Source organism: Falco rusticolus, chromosome 15, assembly GCF_015220075.1.
Source record: "Falco rusticolus isolate bFalRus1 chromosome 15, bFalRus1.pri, whole genome shotgun sequence".
Lineage (NCBI taxonomy): Eukaryota > Metazoa > Chordata > Aves > Falconiformes > Falconidae > Falco > Falco rusticolus.
This window is the reverse complement of record NC_051201.1, coordinates 18,478,593-18,506,148: the sequence shown is the minus strand read 5'-3', so window position 1 is coordinate 18,506,148 and position 27,556 is coordinate 18,478,593. Positions and strand designations below refer to the sequence as shown.

The 27,556-nt window shown below is 43.0% G+C and overlaps 1 long non-coding RNA gene across 1 annotated transcript; it reads right to left on the bottom strand.

The window, feature by feature from the left end:
• Positions 1 to 4,757: 4,757 nt before the first annotated feature.
• Positions 4,758 to 11,830, bottom strand: LOC119158060. The gene is made up of 3 exons (XR_005107746.1): positions 11,760 to 11,830; positions 7,566 to 7,728; positions 4,758 to 4,921 (listed from the first exon to the last, which is right to left on the bottom strand). It is a non-coding gene; the product is annotated as an uncharacterized LOC119158060 (long non-coding RNA).
• Between the last annotated feature and the right edge of the window lie 15,726 nt (positions 11,831 to 27,556).

The following is a 27,556-nucleotide window of genomic DNA, read 5'->3' as shown; positions in this document are numbered from 1 at the left end:
GCACGGGACGCAGGGCTCCATTTGGCGTGCCCCCTCCCTGCGCGTGGGGCACAGTGATGCTCGTGCCTCGTGACTCAGCATCTCAGCCCCAGCATCTCTGTGTTCAGCAACAGGCAACGTCCCACAGTGCCAGCAGAAAGCCACAGCATGCTGCAGCTGGAGGTGCAGCCAGCGCACCTAGGTATCATCTCCCCAACAGGCCGAGCTGCAGCACAGCTCGGCTGCCTCCAGTGCTGCTGCTGGTGCTGTCCTTGGAGAAATCTTGTGCTCTCATCGCTGTTCCTCTCAGGACAAACCACAATGGTTATGTCCTCCATTTGTGGGTCCTCCAGTGTGGCTGCATCTCCATCCCCAGCACCTGCTGGTCTCTGCTCCCTTCCCCACCAGACCCCTCCGACCAGCGCACAGGCCGGGCTGGCACCCAGGGGGGCAGCCAGCCACCCACCAGGGCTGCTGACCTTTTGTAAGGTGGTCTTAGTAGATATGCTACCTACCTATGTACACTATGTGTATATATATGTCTACTTATATACACGTATACATATAATGTCCATATCTTTGTGTACACATAATGTCTATATAGCACGTATACACATGGGGTGAGTGTCTGTGTATGTGCGTATATGCATGTATACACACATGATTTCCTATGCATACATTTATGTATATATATATACTTATGCATACTTACATACACATAAACCATATCCCCACTGGGACTGTGGTTTCCCTCTGGCCGCCGTTGTACCATATTCTGCTTGACCCTGTGCTGATGACACACTCTTCCCTGGGGTTAGCTGTATTGGAGGCTTTTTTTGGTCTTTTAATTTTTTTAAAACCACCTGTTCCTGGAGCCTGACACCTGACAAAGGCCTCTAGGCTTTACTGTGATTCAAACGGGCTACTCATAATGCTTGCAATTAGCTTTGCTAAGCGCGTTTTTGATGCTTTTAACACGAACAGCTCTCATTTCATCGACTGCAGCTGCAGAATACTTTTTTTACAAAATCTTAATTATAAACCTAGTAATTATGATATTAGCTTAAATTATTTTATATTAACTTATAATCTTAATGTGCCTTAATGACAACAGCAACAAAGACAGACATGCATAAGAAATTACAGTGAATTGCTCCATAGTACAGCCGACTTTACACTCTTTCAAGACGGCGAGCTGGTGCTGGGAGAGGCAGACACGTTCCCAGCAGGCAGAACTTTTACACAAAGAAAATAAAACTTTACATTTTTTTTTTTTTTTAAAACAACTGCTCCTTTTCACTTTCTCAGTGAACTCCTTGTCTCTGTTTTATGGTGTAGCAGACCTGGCTTTGCAAAGTTTCATTTTTCTGGTTTGCAATACCAGAACCATACTACTATCTGTGTGAATAAGGCATTTTCTCCAAGAACATGCCTAATGGTTAGAGTCAGTCTACCAGATGGGTTGTAAAACACTTTGAAACAACTCCACTCAGAGGATATTATACTCCTGAAGCTGTACGTATTATAAACAGAACTTTCTAAGTTAAAAACATAGAAATGCTGTCTACTTCTGAAGCAAACTGACATGTGGATCCATGCTAGGTCTCTACTGAAACAGAACTTAATTTATTGCTCCCCCTAAATATCAAAGGGGCTTGAGGAGGGGCCATATCACGTTCGGTCTTTTTAACGGAAAGACACCGTGGGTGACTGAACAGCCCACCTAGTTTTGACTTCTCATCTGCTTGGTAGGCATTAGATGGTCTCCCTCCAGCAAGCTGATTTCAGCCCTCCCCTGGTCTAGCTCCAGCGACCTCGGCCGCAGCCCTGAGGGTGTGAGAAGCACCTTTGCAGCTGATTTTTCTTCTTCTAATCTCGACAGAGAGGGCCCTGCAAACCTCAGGGCTCAGCTAACACCCCCAACAGCCATCCCGCCGAGCCCGTTTCAGACGGCGCCTTAGCAGCCGTACCCACCCATGACACCCTTTCCTCATAAAGCGGTCCTTTGCACAGTTTTTGCGCGATGCACGGTGATGCGAGGCCTGGCGGCCTGCTTTGCTAGGGCAGACCGGTAGGTCTGATCATTCTCCCAAGAAGCAGGGAGAAAAGTCGCCACGTTTCTGCACCACAGGAGCACCGTCAGCAACGTCAGTGGGGACAGAGCTCGTGGCACTGTTGGCCTTCTCCTCTCCTAGGGTGAGATTTTCCTGCCTGAAGTCGGTAATAAAAGTTCCCCCCAAGAACTCACGCTTGATCTGGCTTCCAAAATGTGCCATGCATATGAAAGGCGGCTGCTTAGAAGAATCCACGGGCGAGACAGGAAAGGAAGCGCTGATCCAAACAGCCACTGTCTACAGTCACTGTTTTATTCCTCCAAAACCTGAGAAACTGGACTTGTCCCTGTGAAACACAATTAGCGGCCACATTCTGATTCATCAACTAGCACCCATAAGAGAAAAGCTAAGCGGATTTTTTAATCTGAATTTGCACAGGCTTTTCTTCCATTCTTTAAGCGGCTTCATTATTATTTTTTCCCATAATTTGTATAAAGTACTTAGCATTCGAAACAGATCCTTTTTAACCTTTTGCCCAACTTAGCTTTTTGTACTTTTTTTAAAAAAGGGGGGGAGATGGAAAGGGAGAGAAACCCTTTAAGTACCCTGGGCCTGGGTTCCTTCAGTATGCAGGCTGTAAATGTTTTACTTTGATTTGAGATACATGACAATAAATTAGGGGACATTTATCAAAGCTGCTTTGTTGCATTGCTGACAAAAGCTGCTTTTTGCATAAATTACTGCATTATACAAATACACTTAGCAGGATCCTGTTTCTTTGATGTTAGTGGAGGAGATTTATGTCCAATGGAGTTTTTATTTATCTGCCCTGTTCACCTCAACAAGGGCAGGACATATTCCTCAATTAGTTCCATACCCCTAGAAATGACATATATATCTCACAACTAGAAGTAGAGAAACTTAAACAAAACAAAACAAAAAAAGCAAGCGCACTTTTTCTGGCAAGTCTAAACTACTGTACAGTGTAAAAAAAGTAAATATTAGGCTGGAGCTGAAGCTTTGAAATCTTTGTTCTCAGCCTGCTTTGAAAACTATTTAAGTAAGCTAATTTTGACAAAACAATATTGCCTTTACAGAAAAGCTTTTCTAGACTTCATTAAAAGACTAAGTAAATGCAAGTCCATTTAAACAAATACTCGATAGCCAAATAAGTAGGTTAAAAGAATAGATTCCCTGGGCGGTAATCCTCTCTGGAACTGTATTTATGCTAAAATCTCTTTCGATGAATATCTAACAAACTAATGAAGGCCATCTTAGGCTAAATGGTGAATTAGGACGGTTAAAAAGGAACTTAGTAAATGAATAAATTGGCTAAACAGTTACATTACTTAAATGAATACAGAATCTCGTGAAAACCATTTCGGAGCGGTATTCTTCTGTTACTCACCATCTCCATACCTCAGCCTACACATAATTTATTTTGTCCCTGGGTCAGTGGTTCAAATGCAGCCCTACGTGGCAACTCGGAGCTGTTGCTATACAGTGGCCTGAAATAGTTCTGGAGAACTCCTTTCTGTCTCAGAACTAAAAAAAAAAAAAAAAAAAAAAAGAAGAAAAAAGCAAAAATTTACTATTGTGCACCCTTTAAGGTATACATATAGACTGACATTTTTCAGTCTTCAGGGTGTTTTTTAATCAACACCAGTGTATCATTGAGCAAGACCACGCAGAGGAGATGGTCTGTATTGGCAACTACTAGTTGCAGCCCAAAAGTTGTGTTAACTTTCGATCTGTGCCAGTGAAATGAGAGATTTGGTGATGAGAGGGCTGAACCAGCTCAGGCAGATGGCTTGGAGCACTGTCCTCCCCACCCTCCAGTAATCTTTCCCCAAAACTGGAGAGAAGTCCCTTCGTCTCCAGAGCCCTCCGCTGAAGCTAAAATGCCTGTAATTAGTTCCTCTCATATTTCACACTTTCTTTACTGGCCTTTGCCAGACGCTTTTTTGATCAAAATATTTCTGTCAGAATGACTTTGAGCTTTGTTCATTCCTGTCTATGAAGCTGTTGAAGGTTTTCAACTTGTATTAAAAGTATTCTTTTTCTAAAATGGTTATAAAATTTCATCAGCAAACTTGTTTTGTTTGAAAGAAAAGATGTTCTTAAATGTTAATAATATATTTTTTTTGGTTTTAAATCAGATCATATCCTTTTTCAAAAATTCTGGAAACAGCTCTCACCCCTTTCCCCTCCATCCACCCCTAAGGAAGGAAAAAAAAAAAAGGAGCTGGGGACCCTTTGAACATCTAATGAACATAGAAAAACATTAAAATTATACAAAAATAGATTTTCATTATTCAGGCGGCTCTGGGGAACAGATTCCACACAGTGCATTTCAATGATCCCAGACAATGGATTACTATCATAATTTGTTCTTAAAGTCTGTTTAATTGGCTTACTTAGCCACCTGTTCGGAATAGTTACCATGAAAATGGCGGTTTTGCTGAATTTCTGAGTGCCAACCTTTCATCCTTCATCCTGCCTCCTTCTCCCATCCTGGCTGTTATGAAGTATCGAGCAATGCGTAGCACAGATTTAAAAATAATCTCATAGCCATACAACATATATTTTAACTAATCAGGAAGGAACTGCAAAGTTATAACAATAACATGCTAATCAGGGCATTTACTCACTGTCAGCTCTGTCTGTTCCTGGGTGAGCGTCAATTTATTACATCTCACTGCACATACAATAATGAGGGGAAAATGTAAAGAATGACACACACGTTTAATGTATGTAAATAGACAGATAGCTACTACGCAGCCCTCTAGCTGAGTTATATCAGCCAATTTCACATTAAGAATTTCCATAAAAAGCAGTGAAATTGCAAGAGGAAATGCAGCCAAGCACTTTGAAAGTGTTGTCCGTTCCTTAAAAAAAAAAAAGAAAAAAAAGAAAAAGCAAGCAAAGTTAAAGGCATGAACTTCTATTTAGCGCTGCTTCCCACATAAAAAACAAACAAACAAAAAAACAAACCAACAACACACACGCACCCCCCAAAAAAACAGTTATAAAGCACTGGGGCACCCTTTGTTGCCTGCCGCGAGTCAGATTGCTTTCCCCAAGACTGATGCAAAGTATTTTTGCAGGACGGCACATTCTGGGCAATAGAGGGGTTCGGCAGCAGAGCGTAATTAGCACTCTCTAAAACTGGAGCTACAACGTAAACAGCTCAAGTCTTCAGTGCACAAAGCAAACAAACAATCCCAGCTGAGAATTCCCTGGCAGGGCTCGAGCAAATATGGCCCTCGCTGCTGACTGCTGTTATTGCTATGGTTGCTTAATCTAAACAGACAGCAGCATGTAAAAATGTAAATATTTGATATTTGTTAATACAGTCCTAAGTTATTGCTCTAGCCGGCCGTTTCGGTTTGCAGGCAGAGCGATGCCTATGTGCACCCTGCTCTCCACAGATTGCAGTAGAAGGGTATTTTTAAGAAGCCATTATCTCAACTGCTGATGTAATAAGGCACCGGTATATGAAATACACTTAATAACTCAACTTTAGTTATTTATTGTGAACGAGGGTGCATTCTCCTTGATTCCATTTCCCAGCGAAATATAAGTGGAGCTTTCATCATGAGTGCTTGAATTTATGGCAAGCAGACCAAGTGACATTAAGAAAGCCACACAATCCCTTCATTCAGGCTTTAATAAGGAAGCCAAGGAAAAATTATCCAAGCTGGTTTGCGGGTGACAGCACAAGAACTTTTTGGAGTCAGAAAGTTAGCACGGAGGCTCCCTGTCAGCCCATTAAAAAGCAAGGTTGGCATTCCCAGATATTGGAACCATGTGTGCAGAGGAATTTTTCTCCTGGTAAGACATTCCAAATATTGTCCCAGAGCCAAACACTTCGGTGTTAGACTAATTTAAGCAGTATGTTGGAATCAGCTCTCAGGACTTTGATCATATGGAGATCGTTTGTTACAAATTGAACTAACCCAGTCTCTATTTCTGGTGGATCAGAACTATGGATTTGTTGAATTAAATGCCTCATTTAATGCAGTTTGCACATGAAAAGAAAGCTGCACTCAGGAATCTGATAGTGAATTTTTCACCTAACCAACAGGTCTACTTTTTTATTACTTTTAAACCTAATCCATACTCAGTCCACACTGTTCTTAATAAGCCCGAGGCTGTTTGGAGTGAAGGTTTAAATCAGCTCGTATGTTATGGGGGGGAAAGCATCACTGAATTATCAAACCGTGTAATAAGGAACACATTTGAATCCAATTCAAGAAATAATTTTATGAAGAAAAATAAATTAGTCCTCGGTTGTTATTTACCATCCAAATAGTGCAGTGTTCTTTCATGACAGCAGAGGAGGGAAAGCTGAAAAATGATTTTGCAGACGGACGATTTTCTCCCTGCCTCTCACCGCTGTCCCCATTTTTGCAGCTGAACTATTGTGAGGGTTAAAAGTGCACAAAATAAAGCATTTCCACATATGGCTGCACTTTCTTTTCATTTCTTGAAGTTATAATGTCTTTAACTGTTGATAATGATATTATAAACTGTCATTTAGTGCATTTTGAGTATATTAAATACATGAAACAAAGATGTGCAGTTCCAGCTGGACCCTGATCAGAAACACTGAGATCTGCTCCACTAAACTTGCAGATAGCGACATGCAGGGCTTGCAAGGAGCATGGTGGAGCAGGTAGTAGTTGCACTAAAAGTAGAAACAAAATAATAGCAGAGAATGCAAGACCCTAGCACCAATTACTGCTCCTGGAGTGGAGCAAAGCTGAAAAACGGGTGTTCAAGTGAGAACTACTAGAAGAGCCATTGGCATGCTGCTGCACAGTGGGCTGCTACAGGACTCGCATATATCACAGTTCTCTGCCCTGGGGAACTCAGGATTTACACCATTTGCCACACATTTTCATCTGGAGTCTTGCAAAAAATAAAAATGGGAATGCCAGCAATTCCCAGGAATCCTTCCTCTTGGTCCCACGGGAGCCTGCACAACAGAGCTTAGTTTGAAGGAAATGGGAACGCTGGTCTCTGCCCAGAAGGGGCAAGACGAACGTCTCACAATTCACTGCTTTGAAAGGACCTTCTAGTCAAGCTGAAAACCTGTGATGTACGGAGGTAATTTCTAAGGACATGGCTTACTACTTGACCGGTTTAGCAAAGAGATACCATGCCTTGGTATAAATAGCCACAGCCCCCTGGTGCCGTTACAGATGTATCTGGCCACTGCAGCTGGAAAAGGAATAAAACTGAAGGGTTACATGTAAAAATAAAAAAATAATTTTAAAAAAATCATAAAATCACTGTATAAGTCTTGAGCAAGACCCTTCCTTCCAAATAATCAAGACCTTTATTGGGTCTTAGAGAGAGGAACAGAAAACAGTGACGTGCAAATAACACGGAAATACCCTAAGCTTGACCAAGGCAGGCTCAAGCCTCAGCTCATGCAGATCATGGTGTTTCTACTGCGTCAGCACCCGAACCGCCCCAAGCCTTCGCTGTCCCTAACCAGGCCACAAGAGATGATGGTGAGGTTACCACAGCGGCTGCAGAACACGCGTCAGATGAGGGAAGCAGTGTGTCCTGCACTCCAAATCCCAACCGGGGGGGCAGTGGGAAGGATCTCCCATGGATTGTTCCTTCTGTCTCACTGCACGCACAGAGCAGAGTTCATCTTTCACAAAGAAAAGGGAAACTGTTCCTTTAAAGAAAAAAAAAAAAAGTTATATAGCAGATACTGATTTATACACACATACACACATATATATTTTATTGGCAAATAAAGAAAGATCAGATCTTTAATGAAATCAGGATGGGTTTGGGAGGTGAACTTGAGCTGAACTCCCCAGATTTTCATGGAACTTCAATTAAAAGAGTTTCAGCAGAGTTGCTGAAAGCCAAGCACTTGCCATTGAAAGCTTAATTTAAAATGAGAAGCATTTTTATACCACATTTCCCAGTGAAATTCCAGCCCTGATCCTAATTATGTATTTTTTTTCTTGAATGGTGAGGTTTTTTTTCTTTTTCAGATAAGCCATGTAGCAATGTAGATAAGTTTTATCCCCAGGTGCTATGACCAGTGGACACATAGCCGCTACACTGACAGAAAAGCCCATCATTATTGAGCAGAAAATGAACCTACCCTCTTCACTCTAAAACTAGTGGTGAAATTTCAGTCAGCTCTTGTTATCATGTGCAATATATAAGGATTTAGATGTCTGATAAATGCTATGACTAGCAAAAAAAAATGTGGGTTTGGGGAAAGGAGTGAAATCTGGCTTCAGAAAACAAAACAGAACAAAATAATTAAAAGTAAAGATGGTGGTTTAATTTCTGCTTACCAGCCTATTCTCATACAATCCTAGGAATACAAGGTTAATACAAAGCCTCACTGTAGGGCCCTTTTGAATACCAGTGGAGTCGTGCAACTTAATCCTTGGGCTTTGCTTTGAAAGTGTATCCCTTTCTTGATCAGATGCACTACAATTCAATCTCAGCATCAGCTTCTGGGCGTGGAAAGGGGACACTAACAGTGTTTGAAGACTGACAGAACCTGGACAGTGGCTCCTAGAGTATCAATGGCCTGAAAACATTAAGGGAAATGATCTTCGTTAAAGCAGGTACCAGGAAACAAATTACTTGGGAAACCATTTAAATAAATACTTCTTTACTGATTAATGAAACATGATGGAATAGAAATTATTCTGCAACTGTTTTAAGTAATGATGGGAGCAGGTGTGTCTAAAATAACAAAATCCAGCACTGTGTCAGGGACACAGCAAGACAAACTTCATGTGTTGTGGGGCTGAACCTCTCCCTCTGCTCAAGCTATCTGCCATGCAATTAACAACAGATCCATGAACTACAGCCGAGCTCTCGGGGCCGTCACGTAAGGAGCAAGCGCTGTGGTTGCATGGTCGTACATGCAAATGGCAACAACAAGTAGACTGAAGGCCTCGTTCCAATTAAAACATTAATTTCTCTTATTTCTTCTAGTGTTCATTTTAGTCTGATCATTTGTTCTGTCCTCACTGCAGACCAAAAACTTTTAACTCACTTAAGAAAAGGTAAAGCCAAATTGTCCTCAAAGGCTCCTCAGGCTCCTTCCCTTCCCGGACGCTTTGTAAGGAGCCTCAAGAGGAGGTCTCCCTTCTTGCACCGTTTTAGGAGATCAGCCATGTCCTAGAACCTTCTCTGAGCTCATTGCATTCAACAGCTGCGGGGAGTGGACTCCAAAAGTGTGCATTTTTGTACTCCAGGAGGTGACCTGAAAGTTCAGATTGCCCAGTGCAGATGCTGGTAAAGTTAATGTGCTGCGTTGTCTCTCTTATGGGGCTGCAATACGCTCTTAAAACTGTGTGAATACTCAGAGTATTCAACCTTCTCATTGCTCATCCCCCATGACATCCTCCTCATTTATTCCACAGGGGCAGATCCTGCCCTGCTGAACTTTCACAGCGCCAGAGCATCAGAGGACAGCCGGCCATTTCCAGGTCGGTATTGTGTGACTTGGTGGTGATTAATGAGAAGCTCCTAGCAGAGCCCAGGACTGAAAGGCGTCCTGTTAATGGTCCCAGACATCTGTGCATGACCAGATATCCAGCAGGACAAACACGATGAGCCTCTGGAGAGCAGTCTGGCTGCGGCTCGGCTGGGTTGACCAGAGCACTCAGCTTTTGCTGGCTGGATGTCTCCTGATGGAGCAGTAGATGGCTAGTGCGGCATGGACGGACAGCATCTGATCTCGTGTACAGCCAGCCCCACAACAGTTTTTATACCTGCAGGGTGGTGCTATACCAAATCAGATCTCTGCACGCTGTGTTCAAGAGATTTTGGGTTGGTACCAGAGGCCCCACCACTGGGACTGACATACCATCGCACTGCATACTGGGACAAGCGTTTCATACGGAAATCGATAACCTGGTACAAGCTAGAGGGAACAGCTCGTGAGCTAGTGCCTCCCTCTCGGTCCGCTGCACAGACCCCAGCTAACACCAGCTAAACCAGGCTGCTCCCAAGATATTCAGGATTTTGCAGACAGCAAGAACCTCCCAGCCGCTGTTTTCAGCCAGCAACCATGCAGCAAGGGGAAAATCAAAGCAGATTTTTCTCCTTGCTCCTACCTTCCATTTGCACAGTTTCCTATTTACAAAAAAGTCTGATGCTATTTAAAACACCAGATCCATTAAATCTTTTGTTTTCTCTAAATAAGAAAGAAAATGGTTGCTCACAGTTTTCTGGGAAGCCATCAATCTTTCCCAAAGCGACTTACTGTACTGAAGAAAATAAACAACACCGTGTATGTAAAGCAGAGCAGAAAGGCTGCAGTCATGGGCAAAGCAGGGCTTTCTTTAGCAGTAGCAACATATTAAAGACAAATGTAGTCCACTGAAAGTGACATAAATAAGTGGATTTCCCATCTGAAACATTGTTTTTAGCAAGAGAAGCTTTTAATCCCCTTAAGTTCGTTTCTAATCTGTCTTGGAAGTGCTTGTCTAAAGAATATTACATTGATATAAAGGATTTAATTTATTAAAACTAAACAGCAGCCAGCATACTACTAAAGAATATCTTGTACACAGTACTCTCCCAAATGAATAAAGCTGCTACAGGTAGAAAAAAAAAAACAGCACAAACACTTGGCACAGCATTCATTAAAATTTCACACATTATGTTCCTGCGCTCTCCTGCTCGCTGCGCTTCTCCCAATAAAGCAAACACTTTAGAATTCATAATACCTCTTTATCCCATGTGCACAAGTGACCTCCTCTCCTTTATGCACCTAGCAAATGAACAAGTACAAAAGGGAATAGAGTAAGCAGAAAACTAAACATGCCCTCTCCTACCCAGGAGCAATAAGAGAGGGCAAGCAGAGGTTCTCTGCAGGGTTTAGAGCAGCCTCTACCAAGATGCCAGTGCTCTCGCTACCCATCAGTTTTGGCCGGTGCGCGCTATGTCGGCAGCATCAATTATACAGTTCGCCAGCCAATTAATTTTAAGGGATCTGGCTTAAAATAGCAGTTGAAGGAAACAAAAGCTGCCTTCAAACTACATTTAAATTACTCATTAGCCACAAGTTTGGCAGGCTGTTTAATAAGCAGCAGGAAGCCAACCCCAAATGACAAAACGGCCTTCTTGTCTCTTCCTGAGGAGACAAAAATTCCTCCACGTTTCTAGCAGTCCACCTTGAGGCATCGTGAGACACCTCCCTGGTTTCTCCCTGAGTGCTTCCAGTATGTAAGGTGGTGTTCCAAACACCATAGTTTTAAACAAGGCCCCAGAGATCTTTCAATCCTACACACCAGTCGTGGAAAAGACTTGCAGAAATTTGGTGAAAACGAGTGACCAAGTGTCTTAAGGGGGGATTTAGTCCACAAGGAACAATCTACACGTTCAGAAATGTACTGTTCTGTATAAGGCCTCTTTCCTGAACTGTGCAGTTCAATATAGTATAGATTTTCAGGCTTTTTTTTCCTCTGTCTTGCCAGAAGAGACATTATTATGGAGAAAATTCTCCCTGCTATAGCACAGTGTACGTGCTGTGACTCATCTTACATTACACCCATTGATTTCTTCTGAAGTCACAGCGGAAGCACAGTGTTGCAAATGAGATCAGTATTTGGTTGCATATCGTTATCACACTGGATCTTAGATGAAATTATACATGACATAGTTTCCGTTCATTTTAATAATGGCCAGCAGCCACACTGCCCCCATTTCGAGCCCACATACCTTCAGTCAAATAGGGTCAAGATTGGTCAGCGCTGGAAGGTCTCCAAAGAAAACCACGAGGCAGGTGGAGGTATTATTCAGGGATTAAGATTTTAAACCTGCAGAGAAACATGTTCATGAGGAGTCAGTGTATTAGTAGGTGTTTTTTGCGAGGCAGTCTGGGATCAGTGCTGATGCTGACTAAACACCCCCAGAACCAGTCTGACCAAAAAAAAAAAAAAAAAAAAAAAAAAAAAAAAGAGTCAGCAAGTCATGCTGGCTTCTGCCCTACTACATGATACCAAAGTAAAGTTGTTCTCATTGTTCTCGTGCTAGAACGTATGTGCAATCACGGCGGTTCTGGCAGTATCAGTACGTGGTTGTGTGAGTAGAAGGACTGGCTTTCCTGAGCAACTGCAACAGAAAAAGTGTCCCTGAAACTGGGGGTCTTTCAGGTCTTTCACAGGAAACCATTTTTCTCTGGGTCTCATATAGGTGCACACTTTACCACAATAAGCAAGGGCAATGACAAAAAAACTTATGTAAGGACAAAAATAATCAGCGCAGATAGTAAAGGTTTCTGTCTAACAGTAAATCCTTTTTCTTCCCCGCATTCTTCCCACCATTTTAGATTGTGCTGTAGCACAGTCAAGTGGTACCTACTGACATTTCTATTTTGGGTAAAAGCCTATGAAAATATTAAAGCATGAACAAGTCATCAAGTCAGTTTATGAATCAATATACAGATTTCCTCCATGCCCATAGCTGATTTCCATAACCATGAGCGTGCTGAAATCCTGTCTAGATGCCAAATCAATTTTTCTTATATACGAACATCACAGCTACTCGAGAAAGGGAATCTGTGCCAAAAACCTCATGCTCTTAACTAATTATTTCTGCGACTCCCTCCTTGCAAAGCACAATGACTGCCACATAAATACACACAACATTTATTAGGAACAGGCACACTTCCCACAGGTTCAGCCTGAGTGCAGCAGCATCCCTGACAAGCTCATCTTCCCAAACTGTGCAGCCAGCCTTTATCACAACAAATAGTTCTGCTTTTCCCAGGACTTTTTTGCTGTGAAGGGCTTGAGCACTTATCATCTCAGGCAGGGCAGCCAAGAGGGTATGGAAATTCACAGTTCTCTGTGGAAGCATCCTGCAGAGACAACTGTTGTCTGGCATTTGCTTTTGCCGGTCATTGCTACTGGTGTTGCTTTGTGTCATCGTGGCCTCCCATGTGCCCCCCCCACGCGTGACATTCAGAGAGATATATCTCCTCAAAGATGAAAAAACCTGTTGGGTCTCATCCTAGACCCAAATGTATTAATACCAACTCGCACTTGGCCTGTCCTGAGGACGTTAGCCCCTGACGTGCGTGGGTTACGGGAAGGAAGCGGCAGTGCTGCTGGGAAGCCGCTGCAGTCCCTTTGCCAGCCGGCCTCACCCTTGGGCTGCTGCTGGATGGACTGCAGCAGGGATGCGCTGCTGATGGACTGTCCCAGTGCCATGGATTCATCGCAGGGTCTCCCTTGCACCCAGTCCCGAGCTGCTGTCTGTGGCAGTGACATGAGCCCAGTAGTTCGTGTAAATAATTTCCAAGTGGAAGTACTTGTTATTAATGCAGACAGTTCTGAGACTAAGAGCAAACAGCATTTGGCAGCAAGAACTATTAATGAGAGTGTCGTTAGGGAATTCATTCTGCAAAGCACAGGGCAATTTGCAGGGCATTTCCTTGCAAGGCATCTCAGAGCAGATGTTGCACAAGTACCCAGACGCCGAGCAGGTGAGAAGTACCGAGCCAGTGCAGATGACCAAGCAGAGAGGAAGACAAGAGCTTGTCAGGAGAGCTGGTGTGGGTTGGTACTGGCAGACTGAAAGTACGCTGGTGAGAAATGACCATTGCACAGTAAGGGATGGCACTAGGGTAGGTGATGGTTAGGTCTTGGTTCCAGCCTCCAGACACTGTTGGGCTTTCTGGGCTTCAGGTGCCATTGTGCTGCTGCCCGTGTGTGCATGCCTGTGCACTGTGTGCAGGCATGAGGAGCAACATCCAGGCTAACCCCTCCAGGCTACTCTTGAACCAGCACGTTAAAAGAGCATGAGGTCAGTAATGGACCAATGACTCCTGTGGGGTGCCCTAGATATGTGTTTCTTGGTGTTTCTTCAGGTTTTGACAGTTTCCAACCATCTGAAAAAAGATAAATAGATTCATTAATTTAATTGTGTCATTAATTTAATTATATAATAAAGGAAATATGTAGTATAGTAAATACAAGTTATCTTAGAGAAATTATAAATAATTGTATATACAAAACTGCCCTAAAACAAAGGCGGTAAGGAGGGCAGGAGCAATCTCATTCCCCCCCAGCATGCCCTGTGGGAGCAAGTACAACAGCCAGCTAAACTGACCCACCTGTAATACTGAGGTTCTGAAGGGAAAAGGGAGCCTGTGCAAAAAATACTGTTCTTGTCTTTCAAAGGCAGCTTCTGTCGTTGAAAAATGAAGCGCATGCAGAAAAGGAAAAAAATCCCTCCCTTGTGTTCCACATTAATATATACTTTTTTTGAACATACTGCTGGCCCCTGCAGTCCCACCGCCCACAGCCTGAGCTCTTGGCTACCCTTCCCATGTAGTTTGCCTGAGAAGGAACAAATTTTCATCATTTTAAGCACTAGCAGCAACAAGAAAAGGAAATGTCCTACTCAAATGTCTCCCAAATTACCACATAACATAAGTTACAAATTAAATATATTATGCAAAAATCTGAATCACTCCCATAATGCAAGAGGACAGAGTGCATTCCAGGCTGCCTGATAATGTGCTGGTTATCTGGAGAAGATCCGAGGGAAAACTCCTTCCCTCATTAATAAAGCCTGGGGAACATTGTGCAGCGTCCCTCACCGATGCATTTACATTGGAGGATGCCACCCAAGGGGAGGTTGACAGGGGTTGGGTGTCCAAGTCCCCCTAACACTAGCTGAGAGCAGCCTGTTGCTGTGCCACGGCCACGTGGCGAGGCACTGGGTATTGCAGCACTGGTTCTGTGGTACCTTCTGGTGCTCCAGGGCCTTGGACCAGCACCCAGGACAACTATTGGTACCTTGAGCATCAGTTGAGCTCCGAGGGTTTGTCTGACTATATGTCAACAGGCACTCTCCTGCTTTCTCCTAATTTATAGTGACATTTCACTTCACTGATGGCAAAGTCTCCGGGCAGCATAGCTCCGTCCCCCGCGCTAATCCCCTGGCGCGCACGGGGCATGCTGCCAGCTAGGTGCTAAACACCAGCACCAAGGGGATTATCATTTTCCCTCCCTGCCCTGCCCCAGCCGAGCTGTGGCGCAGGAAATGCCAAAGCCATCACACACCGCAAAGCAAAGCTGCTGCGGATTCCGGCTGGGGAGGGAAAAGTGTGGCCTGAGCTACAGCTCTCTGCTGCCGTGAGGCTGAGCCCTTCCCGACGTCCCGTGGAAACTGTCCATGTTCCCTGGCAGGGCAAGCAGCCCAGGACACCTCCGGGGGACAAAAGGCAGCCAAGTGCTCACTAAAAAAACTTGGTGAGCGCTGCAAAAGTCACAACACTTGAGGACTGCAATGCTGCAAGCGGTATGCGTCTCACCCAGCCGAGACCTTTTCAAAACCCTTTGTTTCAGATGAAGCACATATGGTCCCAAGCTCCGTGGCCTCAGCCCATGGCACCTCTGAGAAGGGAATAATCGAGTAATTGTTTCCAACACATGGGCAGTGCCATTTTGTAATGTCATCTTGCCATTAGCAAATATAACCTAAATACCTAAGTAGAAATAAAAGCTGCAGGCAGGGCCAAGTGTGCCTATGTAACAAACACATAACTTTTCTAAGTACTTGGCGCATCAGTATCCAAATTCTCTTATGGTCTAACAGCTAATTTTTGATCTAATGGTTAATATTAAGGATATCAACCACTATTTCTTAATGATTTAAAACTTGGGGAGGAAAATATCCACCCTGTGCTTCTTGTTTGCGGATGTTTGGTTTTGGCCTTAGAGCTGCAAAACTAAAACACTTACTATGACTCAGAATTTACTATCTTCTACCTCTGTCCCCTAGTTTATATAAAGAGATCATAACCTCCTCCGGCACCATAAATAACTACGCCTCTACAGCAGCAGAGCCAGGCACAACGGACAAAAATCATCAAAATTGCTAACCAAACAAGCAGAAGGAGTTATTAAAGAGCGCTTAAGCTCCCACATGTTTATTTTCAGTGTTTTCCACTGCGAGCACTGCCTTGGCTCTCCCAAAGAGCCAGGACACTGATTGTGTTCTCATTAAACAATGCCCTGTCAGCAAGCCGAGACACTGGGTAAAATGTATGATTATTAATCCCTTCAGCGTAAGACAAGAAAAAAAACGGGGAGACCGCATCAGTGGAATGACTTCACTCACAAGCAGGGAGAACAAATAACTATGACAGCAGAAGTTATAAATGTTTCTAATTCAACTAAGCTGTAACTTTTTGTTTTTCTGAGCATCCATTGGGTTTCACCAACAGCTGTCCACATCCACCATTTGGTCAATAAGGTTGGAATTCTAATAAATATAGAAGGCGGCAGTGGTTTTGTTAAAAAAAAAAATGAATTAGCCTTTACCTGCCTGGAAAAAATTGGGTTTTACTTCAACAACATGACAGACCTTCAGTCAGAGGTTGGCTGATAACCTGGTGACCCGGCTCCAATGCACAGTTTCCACCCATGTTTTGTGGAACCGTGGTTATGCCTTTGGCTGTCTTCTCCTTACGTCTTGCAGGTGGCAGAGCCAGGCACTGTCACAGCAGGTGGTGTGTTGATGACCAGGACAAAGGTTTTCAGCTGAGAAAAGAATGAAGTAGCTTGATAAAGAACAATTTTCTCCAGCCTCTTTGCAAGAGACTTTGGAGACACCACATGTGAGGGAAGGCGAAGCTATGGACTTCTCAAAGGAGAAGGAAGGATGTATTGGCAACCTCTGATTTCTTATGCTCTCTGCAGCAAAGTGAGAGGTTCAGGAATCATTTACAAAACCTGGGTGACTTACTGGACTGCCGAGTCCAGGATGAGGTGGCTTGCGCGGCTGGGAAAAGACACTCCCAAGCTACAGAAGAGGCACTGAGTGAGCTGGGGAGATGGCGGAAGAGCAGAGCTATGGCAGAACCATGATAAATGAGTTACAAGACGGGAGCGGGAGCTCCGGGAACACGTGAGGGTCTGCAGCTATGGAGCCTTCGCTCCATGAGAATTGATACCAGATGACTCAGCCGTACAAATCTGATACAGATCACACTACGGGCATGTGACTGCTTCTACCAAATTAGATACAGCACATGATACGAGCTTGTGCCAGCTTCACTCAGGCTGTTGAAAGACAGACAATAAGGATGAATAGTTTTGAAGACAGCGTGCAGAAGTCAAGCACCACCTCGTCAAACAGAGATCTTCTCCCCAGACTTTACCCCTCCATAATGGTGACCAAGCTTAAACCTGTGACATTAGGATATACTAGATCAGGGCTTTGCATTGCAGAGCCACGACGTTTTCCATTCAGTAGCTGGAAACTTAAAGCCAGATGAGCTGTGTCACCAACAGCAGCTGGTGCTACACCATGTGCTGGCGGCGGAGGACATGCGGTGCAGTCCCATGGCACAGGGGCTCTGCTCTAGCAGCTGGGAAAAGAAAGGGGGCTGATTTCTACCTGAGACCCCAGACAGCAGATGATGTGGAAAAGCCTGACTTCCTCATGGGCCTGCTGTAGAAAAGAGGTCTAAAACTCAGCCCATACTGTTTGCAGCATCTGTGGAACTCTGATTTGCAAAACTCTCAAGAAAACCAAAACGCGCGTGCACGCACACACACACACACACACACACACACACAAACACAAAATAAAAACAAAAAAAAACCCCAAAAAACCCAGCAAGCCAGACCCCAAACCCAAACCTTCTGGCTAGTTCATTACTTATCACTGCCACCAACATTTTGCTTAGTCTTGAAGAAAACATTGTCATTCTGCAGTTAGATGTTTTTACATGTACATCCATCATCGCCTGATATATCCTGACCTTAGTTAAAACTTATGTTTTCTAAATTGTACTTTTATGTTGAGCAAGCCCTTAGGCTATGCTGTTAAAAGTTTACATTGAAAAATCATTTATAATTGGTTTGTTTGAGTTATGCCTGTTGCAAAGCCATCAGAAAGGGCAGTATTAATTAGCAATGGCTTACATATAGTCTAGACAATAAAGTAAATCATTTTACCTTTTTAAAAGGCTTTCAGTATTTTACCAGTTCTAACAAATGATACTGATATAAATTACATTTAAGGGAAAAAAATGCAGTATGATTTACAACAAAGCTGCTCCATTTGAATAATTTATTTTTTCTTGAAATGCTTTCATGATATACACACATTGCTCAAATAAAAATATGTTTATTGTGAAATTGAGACAGACAACAAAAAATCTTAATTAATTCCATTTGCTGTGCAATAGCTTGGTTGGAGGATTAAACAATAAATTTCAGTTTATTGCATAATGTCCTAAGTTTCACTATAAAAGATCTGTTTTCATTTCAGGTATGTAATGATGACAATTGCACAGAGTATTTAAATAGTGCACACAACAAAAAACTTTCCAGAGCTCTAGCAAACCCTTAGCTGCATGTATTGTTTCAGCAAAATTAAGGAGGCAGTTCATCTGGGTTGGACACCGAGGGAATGAGCCTTTATTTCCAAACATCGTCTCTAAGTGCCTGACATAACTTTGCGAAATCTTATTAAACGTGCATTACTGAATCATTGGAGTTGATTTCATTTATTCACAATGTCGCTGCGAAGAGGCATAGGAGATTTGGATCGCGACACTTTGCTGCACATGATGTTATTTTAGTTCATAATTGGTGGTGACAAAGCCACAAAACAATAATAGCGTCTGGTTAATGCCAAGAAAAATATAATAGTCGTCAAAGAATTTATCTTAACATCTACCTTCATTTGGAAACAGGTTGCTCCGTCATCCTTGCGGAGATCGACAACAGATCCCAATTCCTGTATTGCTTTGGATCATAACCTGCTTTCTGCCCGGGACCACATATGTTGCAGTTTATCCTACTGTCACCTGATACCGCGGAGGTCAGCATGGCGGGGGGCAAGGAGGAAGAACTGACAATACAAAAATGACTGCAAGCAAAAGGCATTCTGCGGGGCTGATTCTGATCTCAGAGCAGCCAGAGATCAACGTGTATTTAAACAGATAGGGTTACTTTAAATAAATGTACAGTAGCAAAAATTCCGGGAAACCCTAAGGCAAACTGGCAAAAATAATCTGCTCCATTTCCTTGTAGTTCTTTCCTATTTTATATTGGAAAAAAAAGAAGGGCCTTTTTTTTTTTTTTTTTTTTTCTTTTTTCCCAACACACAGAACAGCTGAAATGAGGGAAGGAGGGAGAACTAACATGCTTCTACCCCAGGGCTTTGCTCGGCCTGAAGACAACCACTAACTCGAGACATTCCCTTCTTTCATCTCTCCCATTTGTCACTGTCAAAAGCAACAAACTGTAGGGAAACAAGGACAAGAAATATAAAGCTCCATCCTTGAGCTGTTTCTTGATCCCTTGCCTATTCTTACGTCCCCTCTTCAGTTCTTTTACAGACCCATCCTTTCTCAACAGCTCCAGGCACACATTTTTGAAGTAAATGAAGCTGATTAAGATCTTGCTGACCCAGGTTAAATACCAATTCATGTCATGGAAGCCAGAGGAGCTGTACCAATATCAAACTGGTGTGAGAAAAAGTAGAATCAGACCCAGTGGTTTAAAGGTATGGAAACATATATGTCCCAGTCGCCTTTTATTCACATCAGTTCAACATTAATGAGGTGCCATTGGCTTCAGTGGAATGGCTCCTGACTTACAGAAGCAGAAGTAATCGGAGATGCCAACGGCGCATGTGTTGTTTGGCACTGCTCTCCCCGTGCAGCACGGGAGCAGAAACGCCAGGAATGCCTTTCCCTGCCCGACCCTGCCCCAAGCCTTCTCCCCCGCTCCCGGCTGAGGTTATTCTTGCCCACCTGCTCTGGCAAGAAGCTCCTGCACATATGCTTGGCGTTGAGCACAGCCGTGGGGGATCCCTCCATCCTTTGGCACCACCTCCAGGTACATGGCCGAGGTATAGGGGACCAGCTCCATGGCACTGCCCCTGTCCCCAAGCACAGTGTGTTTCCCCGTGGGTCAGCCTCAAGTGCCTGTTTGTACCTGGCATCACTGCCAAGTTACAGAGCAGTTACCACAGGCAGAGGGAAAGAAATATTTTACAGGTTTGTAATTCATTAAAGCACTGGGCATGTTCCAATATGAGCCTACCGTTGGGTAGGGAAGAGGGGAGACATGTTCAGACTGTGATCTACAGCAGCACACCTGTAGAATTTGGGAGCATTTCTACTGATTAAAACTCTATTTTCTGGGTGTTCCGCCTGTGCCAAGAAACTCAAGCACACAAATCCAAGGTAATGCCCTTTTGCTTGCATGATTCAGGCTTCTGTCATTTCAAGTTTTAACGGTAGATTCTAAGAGGGTCATTTCAACCATGCCCTATTAGACAAACATTTGTGAAACAAAAAAAATTCCAGCATAGCACAAACAACAAAATTACCTTAGATCTTCTCAGGTGTGGTTCTTCGGTGCCGTATACTTAAGGGACTTCCATGCATGTGAAGCAAAACACTTCAAGAATCCTTCTACTGATACTATGGTCACACATTTACCTGCTCAGAGAAAAGAGTTCTTGTCTTTTCTCTTTTAGAAAACATGTAAAATATAATTTACAAGACTTCAGAGTCTTTTGCCAAGATTTGGAAATTAGTCCATATCTTTGTATTAGTCAGATATTAAACAAAAAGTTTAAAAGTTGGTAAAATTGTGTCCTCTGCCAAAACTGATGACCATCTACTAGGATCTGACAGCACTGGCCTTCAGATGTCAGCCTCAGTTGCCTGTTATTTTCAATAAAAGCTCTAACCAAGTTCTTTCGCAATAGAAATAAAAACCTTTTTGTTTTTAAAATTCATGGAAAGCTTTAAATTTCTCTTGGTTTCAAGCGGAGGCAACGTATGAGTGACACCAGAGGAAAACTTGGGGAGGGGGGAAATATGTGCAAAAACATCCACCAAATGCCATGCAGATTCAAAATTAATGGATGTTCTAATTTTCCTTCTAGTACTTTACCTGCTACTGTCAAAATACCTCTCCAGTACCTCCAGTGTAAAATTGTACATGCTTATCCAGTGATTTCTACGACTTATCACCAATAATTACATTTAGCAGAGAATGTGTTTTTCGGAACATTCAAATTAGTACCCTGAAAGGCAGAAAGACTGAGGCTAAAGGAAGGGGAAAGAAAAAACATGAACTGAAAAGTAGACTCCCTTGCTTTGCCCAGGCTGTAGCTAAATGCACAGCAAGTGGAAATAAGTCTCCCAGGAATATGTCAGACCAAGCAACATAAATGCAGCCTAAGTGCACAGAGTCAGCAGCAGTGCTGCCAACCTCAAATAGCCACAAGACAGAAATGATGCCCTAGAAAACCAGGAGATGCTAAAGTTCAATGAATGTAAAGGTTCATTTTATTTGTGGTGAAGCATGCATTTGAAATTCATGTTCAGAAGCTTTCTTCTACCCCTACAAAGGCCTAAAACCTTTTAGTAATACCTAAGCTTCTCATGCGACTAGAGAGTTTGTGGAGAACATCAAGTAGGAGCTAGAGAGTTTGTGGAGAACATCAAGTACAGAGAGCTTGAACAGGCAAGGACGATGATTCTGCAAGGCAAAACTAAACCAGCTGCAAAAGCCATGCCACCGTGGCTGGTGGTACCCAGTAGACCTGGCAAGAAATGATCCCAAGAGGATCAAGTGCCAGCCCTGGGCCAGCTCGCTCAATCACGTCGCTGGCACGCAGTCCCAGGGCAGCGGGCACTTTGCGGTCCTGGCCTCGGGGTGACGCTTCTCCTGGTTCTTGAAAATTTGGGCAAGGTTTTTATGGGTAAATATAGGCCAGGCAAGTAGATTCTGCTTGGAAGGAGGGCTTTTCTGAATAAACATGCTCCATTTATAAATTCACCTGGGGTGAATTGCGTGTTGGTTTCCTTACCGACACGACCAGCACCACAAAGAGAAAAGAAACACACCTTTAACTTGTGCAATAAAATCTGCAGAGCAGCCAGAACATTAAGATTAGCAGCCTTGCTCTCTCTGCCTTTCATTTAAAAACAAAAATGCTATTTTTTTAAAATGTACATCAGTCTATATATTTCCTCTGAATAAGTTTTAGGAACCAACAACTGTTTATTACAGTTTCTTTCCCAAAGAAAACCAGAAAGAAACAAAAACTTACTTCAGAAAGCTAGCCAAGTCAGCCGCCAGCCTTCACAGAGGCATGTGTTGGACATTTGAAAATCACCGAGACAAACTTTTTTTCTACACTGATGCAGCATTGTTAGTTTCACAGGGGTCGTAGTGCTGCAATGAGTGAAATTTTCCCCAGTTACAAAATCACAGTAGCTATTATTGGCCTGTAGTAGTTTACTCAAACCCCTTCAAACAGCAGACCTGTTTTTTATTGAGAGAGGAAATGTCAGTCAAGATGCCAGTGTTACTCCATTTCTTGTCCAAAAAAAGGGTTCGGTGATGTCTAAATGCAGCCGTTGCAACGTAGCACAGAAGCAAGTGCACTGGGAAATCGGAGCAGAAGGCATGAAAATGGAAAGTTAACTTGTGCTACTGTGATTTTGGAAATGTACCTAATTTTATTTATTATATGTACCATAAATAAATAAATATATATATATATAAAGAGATATAAAGAGATATAAAGATATATATATATAAAGATACCTCAAGTGGACCTCTCCCCAACATAAATTTCATTCTGATATCTGGATGCCTTTATTAACAATTTAATGAAAAAGAAAAGAAAAATGAAAGGCACACACTCTTTCTGAGGATTATGGCCATACAATCAGGACTCACCTTGTGGCAGTAACTGTATCAGCCGAGCAGGGGGAGATGACATTAGCACCATGCCCGGTCAGGACTCGCCTCTCATTCCCAGGGCTGCCACTAGAAGAAATGTTTCCCCCAGGGCCATCCAGGCAGGGCACGGGGTCCCCAACAGGCTGTGAAGCCCCCACGTGTGGAGGTTTCCATGGCCCTGCTGCATCAAGCCCTGAGCAACCTGCTCTGACATCCCTTTCTGCTCCAAAATAGTCAGAATCTCCCAAGGCTTCCAATTTGAATTATACTCTGATTCTGCACAATAACAGTAATTACCTTAACTGAGAACAAACCATCGTCCTCCACCATGTTTCTCATGTTAAAGCATAAATAAACAAACACAAACATAAGCAAATACAGAGACAAAATCCAAACTCACACATTAAACCCTCTTGCTACTCTAGGGACCCCTTTTTTAGGCAGTGTTTGCATGGAGAAGTGTTTCTGTCTGTCTCCGCTCCCCCCCAGGTGCCTCCTTCCTCCACCACACATGATATCCTCCAGGTTGCTGCCCTTCTCATGGTTTCAGTGCCCCAGCTCAGCTCACGCTCTCCCATGCACATGTCATGGTACACCATCCAGCGATGAAATCCGCCGTCGCCAAACGCCACAGCAGAACCCCAAGCAGAAGCAAGGCAGGGTTTCACTCCCGTTATGGGTAGGAAGCCTTCATGCTCAGCCTGGAATGAATTAGGAGCGGCAGTCTTGAGTGAAGCCTCTATGGGTGAGGCTCTTTGGTGAGATAATGCCCTTAATTTTCAGCCTCCATCACGGGCAACACGCGCAGTATTAGTTACTCACGTTACGGTCAGGTGGAAACCCCCCGCAGCCTCCTGTTGCAGTGCCCTGGCACAGAAGAGCTGAGAGCATTCCATGACAGGCAGCCTTTCCTGACGCCAGATCCATAAGGTACGCCAGCAGGTCTCTCAGCAGCTCCCAGCAGCAGATAGACAATAGATAAATAGATATATAGCTATAAAGAATAGTATTTTTTTTAATTTTATTTCCTACTTCAGGAGCTGGTGTAAATGGCTCACTGGCCAGTAGAATTATGCAATAACTGACATCCTTTTAAGTTGGAAATTACGCAGATGGCAAAACAGCAAACATAAATACATTCCTATTGTGTTGAAAATAAGCTTTGCTTTCAATTAAGCAGTTGTCAAAAGTGTGTCTTTTTTTAAGGAACTGGCTTATGATATGGGATATTTCTTCCTTGGCATTTTTAGTACGTAGAAGCTTAAATTTAGGTTACAAAACAACCAGCCTGACCTTTTCCCAGAGCTTTAAGCCCTAGACAATTTCCACGGCACTCAGAGGTTGTTCAGTGCTTTTGAAAACTGGACCACTTCCTTGAAATTTAAGGAACCTAACTTCCACGTTCCAGTCCTGACAATCCCGGTTAATAAGTTTCAGAAAACAGTAATTTTCCTTAGTGAGATACCGACAGCTATAGACAAACCTTACTGGAGTCAGTTATATAGTCAAAAGTTTGAAATGCTTTGTGTCAGTAATACTTCAACAAACTGTATAGGCAAGAGGCACCAGCTATCAGAAAGAGTTTTAAAAAACACAGATCATCTGTTTTTCCATCTCTCCAAATGGAATTCTGAAATGTCATCAGTTTAAGGTTTCCGATGAGAAGATATTTTTATCCATTTAAGAAAAAAAAAAAATCCATTTCCCATGCATTAGATTCATGCGAAGCTCTAATGTTAGAGGATATGTCCATTCTGCTCACTGATACAAATTGTACCCTGACAATCCCAGTGATGGGATTGGAAGTGGGTTGAGCACCACAGCATCTCATAAGACGGTCTGGCTCCTCAGTGCTATTCCTGCAGATAAGATATAATTCGTGCTCCCCTCAGGCACCAAAGGCAATGTACCAGTGCAATAATCTTCTGAGTATCCCAACATTTACAAATAATTGTAAAGACCTGCTAATATGGTTTAGTTCAGCAACTCTTCACAGTGCTGAGTGCTGACAGAAATGTCAACTAAGAGGGTATTAAACAGCCTTAAGGATGTCTTGAAGGAGAAGGCTTGTGAAGCAGTTATTCTAAGGAACAAGTACTGAGAAGCATGTTGAACATTTCATAATTGCAGCCTCTCCAGCCCCATGCTTTGTCCACAGACTGTACGAAAGCCAGTGTTTTGGGGTTTTGTAAAACTCCCTAACAAATGGGGCAAGAAGTACAACAGCCAAGTTAGAGCACAGCCATAGATGGGGGGGGTGGTGTCCACACGTGTTCCAGTTCTGTTCCTAGACTGATAGGTAGGCTGAATAATGGAAGTGCCAGTGAAACTGGTGTGCATGAATCTGAACAAAGCATCTGACTTTTCACATTTTCTCAATCACTCACTCATGCCTTCTGAACACTTTGACAGATACAACCCTGACTAAATAGCTCGTCTGAAGTAAGGTATTAATAACAAAGAAAGAAAGATGTTACACTTCTGCAGTACTTACCCCTGGTTTTCCATCCTGTGTAAACAACACATATTCTCATTTGTAGCCACAAAATTAGCTGAACTACCACATATGAGACAAAACAAGTCAAGGCATAGGTATATTTTAAATGCACTTAATCATAGGGCTAGAGAAAAGAACAAGGTAAAATTTTGTCAGCATTAATAAGAATGCACTTTCTGATACACTGGGCAAGCAGTGGTTCTTGGGCTTCAAGCTATACGGCCTCGTAGGTATGTGGTCCTAACTGCCCACTCTCAGCAGTCACATGCAAAACAGGTGGCAGGGACCTTCATTAATAGTTTTTTTCCAAAGTTTAAAGGGGTTAAAGAGTCCGATAGGACAATTTAAGGAGTTTGATAGAAGCACTTACAATAGCAGTTGATAGAAGTACTTAGAATAGCAATTATTATAGGGAAGACTGTTTTCACCGATGGAATGACAAGTGACACCGAAGCTAGAAGCGCTGAGGTTTGCAGTCCAGCAGAAAACCAGGAGAAAAAAATATCCAGATATATTGAGTCAGACGCCCCCTGTATTAATTGCACTGAAATTATTGATGTGAAGGGATCCAGGGAATACATTGTTTTGGTGCCAGCTGAGACAACATTTTGTCCCCTCTCCCTTGCCCCAGAGGCAGGGTGTGCTGTGCCTCCTGATGCCTTCGGCAGAGCTCTGGGTCTCCCCCCTCTCGCCATGCTGAGCTGCACAGCAGGAAGAAGTTCTTTGGTACCAATTCCTGACAGTGAGATGCTCAGGAAGGCGTTCCAGAGCTGGTGACCACAGAGCCACCATGAAGGCCTGGAAGTCCCTGCCAGACTTCAAGAGGTATTCAAGATCATGCCTCAAATACTCTGTGAAGTTGTGGTCACCTGTGGCAATGCTCCCAAGCCATGTCAGCAGAGAAGCAGTTGTAATCTTTGCACTATGAAGGCAAATTTAATGTTTCCAACCATTTTACTTTTGAAGCTGGATAGGAAGAGTTAGAGCAGCCAATAATTGTTAACTTTCTGGTTTGCTACAGATTTGTTTTAGCTGAGTCTGCCTCTGACTCAACTATCTCACCCATTAAATGGTGTTACCATTAATTCCATCCTTCACATGAGCATCTTAAAAGTAAATCCATGAAAACTGTTAAACACTCAAACCACAATAAGGAGACATTTAAGTACCAGAGTGAGATGGCAAGCTCGTATATCGCTTAAAAGAAACCAGACAAAAGCCATGGTTTTCAGGGGTTTTTTTCTAATTATGACTGAGAATACATTCATCTTCCATAAAAGTGTCGCTTCATATCCTTGCATTAAATTTATCCGACTTTTTCATACAGTGCATATTTCTGAGAAAAATGCCTGCCTACAACAACATGTGAGAGTCAACTAAGAGACAGTCACCCATATTTTATTCTTCTGGAAGTGGAAAATCCAAGCACATAAATCAAAGTGACCCTAAAGCAGTGACCAGCATGCCCTGAGCAGATCAACAGTGGTTTCGTTGACCTCCAGACTCATACAGGGTCATATTTTCACACAGATGAACTGGTCTTGAACTGCTTTGCCATTACATTGTGCACAAAGAGACCCCAGCTGAAATGTGTCTCTGCTTTCTGTTAGGGTAACGTGGATTGCTTCCCAAAACAAAAAAAAAACCAAAACCCACAAACCTACATTCCATTTTAGAAAGTGTTTCTCTGCCCTGCCATTTTTCTGGATCCCTTTTTTCTAGTCTTGATTTTCTTAGATGCCTTTGCATAAATTTAAGGTTGATATTCACATTAAAAAACAAACAAACAAACAAAAAAAACCAAAACCACAACCAACAACCAAACACCACCAAAACAAAAAAAGGAAGAAACCTAACCCTCGGATTTTATTAATAAAGCTTATTATTTGTTTCTGAAGATCTTCCCAGGGCACTTTCCCTTGCTTGTGAGACTCAGACTATCCAGTAGTGCATAAATTCTGGGCTGCTCGTTTGTAAGCTGTAGGCTTTCCTTCTACTAGACATACACTTCTTTTACATTACATTACAGCACTATTTCACAAATGTTAATGTGATTAACCTTGCAGTTTTCCTGCTTGGCAGGAGGGAGCACTGAGGCACTGACTATAAACAAGAGGTTCAGCCCTCTGCTGAAGGACACCACAAAGCTTACATGCCGTCCGAGTTTTCTAAACATACTTGTATAATGTTCAACCAGTGGGTAAGCCTTGTTTGTCTCCCAGCATCAGATGGCATCCCAGCCTCTAGCTGGCTCTCGGCACAGGGATGAATTTCGTCAA